Below are 2,756 nucleotides of genomic sequence, written 5' to 3' on the forward strand. Positions count from 1 at the left end.
TGTAATATTTATCCTATCCATTTTCAGACCCAAAAGTTACAAAGAAAAATACCAAAATTTTGCAACATGACAATTATTTAGAAGGGGTATCTACTTGGATAGTGATAGGTGGAATGGTGTCTTCCTATGAATCCGTAAATTCCAAATCTACCAGAGCTTTTTCCATCTTTTTCACCTTGTTGTCCAAAGGAGAATTTCTTGTTGTTCCTTTGATCTCTCAACTAACACCTTTCCCATTATAGTCTTCAATTGCTAGTAAATGCCTATTTTATGCATGTATTTGGTGTTCCTGGTCCTTGTGGTGCTTGTGTATGGGATTCGAATACCCACTTTCTCTAATAATTCTTAATTTAGATGAACCTTCATTCAATCTTGCTTATATTTATGTATTTCCAATCTATTGTTGAACTGATGGAGGAGTACTAGTCTGATCAACCCTGGTAGATTTCTCTGCAACAATGCACACTCGAGTAGTAGAGGGTATTGCTCCATTATGATGATATATTCTATTCTATGCCCCTCTTTCTCTGCATATCGATCAAGCTACAAGAGACCAGACATCTCATTCTCCCAAGCGGCCAACAGGAGTCAATTATCGTCGCACTAATTTCATCTATGCTTAATTATGTAACTAGCTTCCACCAAGATACTAATGTACATGTGTAATGAATCAACCTACAACCTTCTCCCCATTATGTGCTTCATAATCTCCCCCCTGCCACTACACTGAAAACCCATTTTAATTGTTCCAGTGATGGAAATGAGTCGTACAACACAATTTATTTGTTTTCAATGCCAAGTCCTAAGAGCTATCAGTTCTAGATGTTTGACAATATGGCTTCCCATATCCATCAATGATCCCATCATAAATCAATTGCAGCGGGGGTACATATAATAACCTATTAGAAAGGATATGAAATGTCAAATGGAACCTTCACACCATAAATTCTAGCCCCCTATCCACTCTAAGCTAAGGTATTGATTTCAAAAATCTCTTAATGGATTTTATGCAAAAAGTATGCTTCAAATTACATGTGTTCAACATAAATATTGCATTTAAGACCTTAGGTTTAACTATACCTAAGCAGATGGATAAAACAATGGGTTAGTGGTCAAATAGGGTGAGTTCCCCTATGATTTGGATTGACCTTATACTTTCATGCTTAAAGATAATTAAATTTTTCTTCAAGAGCAGCATTTGTCTACCTTTTAGCACTCCCTTATTACCTTTCTATGAACTAAACTAGGCAAAGCAGAGCTTAGATGAGTCTTTATGCCATTTTTTTCAAGTATCATAAATTTTGAGTTTGGACCTAAGGCCATTCTAAATATTTGTCTTCTCAGCACAATGCTAGTTGGTAAAAACCCCCACTTATCTTCTTGACACTCAACATTGTTGAAATCATCACAAAATAGCCAATAGTACTCCCACATCTACTCCACCAACCAATCCCACAATTCAAACCTTTCTTATACATCATTGGGGAGTAAATGTTGAACAGGACACACACATGATATTTAATTCAAATAGAGTCCTTAGAACATGGTTTGAATATGCTAAGTGCTTTTACACACTTTGGAGAAATTAGTGTCGCTACTAAAGTTGGCCCATAAAATGTCTCTAAGAATCTTTTTCACCTAAAAGTATGCTCAGGTTAGAGGAACCCAACAAGAAGAGGAAATGTAGGGCAACTTCTCAATGAGTCAAGCTCCAAATTCGGTATACTTCCATACATTCCCAGAAGGAGGAATATATCCTCATTAACAGCTAAATAAATAAGCATGGTCATAAACATATTCTATCTACCCAGTGAACATTCTTTAACAACGCCACATTACATTTATTCCATGCTAAATAACTAGTGGGCCATATTTAACAATAACAACCATAATGGACCGAATCCACTTTGCATTAAATGATCATGATAACTATACTATTTTTACTTTAGTGAATTCTTTGGTAATGCTTGTAGTGAGGATGTGCAAGCATAAACCAAAATCCCATGGATGAGTGTTGACTGTAATATTAAAGTAGGCTAGGGAACTAGAGTCCCACATACACATACCAACCACTATAATAGAGTAGTCGAAGAACCTCCACCATAAACATGTGGCCCATGTGCAAATGTTGACTGCAACATTGAAGTAGTCCTAGAAACCAAGGTCCCATGTCCAAATATTGATGTTGACTTCTAATTGATCATATTTGATATCAATGAATAGATGAACATTGTTCTCCATATCCCTAACATGGTAGTGTGGATCCAAATAAATGGAATCCTCCATATCTAGAAGATCATCCATGTAGTTGTAAATGGTTAAGGCATTGGAAGGGATGCTACTAATGGAGAATATGTAAGATGAAAAATAGTAGTCATAACCTTCTCCTAATGTGAATTGATGATGTTCTCTTCATAGGGTGGAGTAAAGTAATCAAATAGAAGGTGAAACGAATTGTCATCCCAAAAATGATAATTGTCAATATACCAATCATCATAAGCATCCTCTAACTTATATTAGGCTTGTATATAAATAATATACTCTCCTCGTATAACAATATATATTTAATCAATGAAATAAGTCTCCTTGAGTTCTTAACAAATCCTTATAATTTTTTGGGGCATGGCTTGCAAGATTTGAACCTCTTTTTCCTTGATTAATAACATTCTTGGGTTTTTGTGGGGTTTTGAGAGTATAAACTCTCTCTCTATATATATAGAGTCTGGTTACAATCTAGTCACTATGTCAAAAGATAT

Source organism: Pinus tabuliformis, chromosome 3_1, assembly GCF_031772625.1.
Source record: "Pinus tabuliformis cultivar Carrire ecotype Pingquan chromosome 3_1, CPIR1, whole genome shotgun sequence".
Taxonomy (NCBI): Eukaryota; Viridiplantae; Streptophyta; class Pinopsida; order Pinales; family Pinaceae; genus Pinus; species Pinus tabuliformis.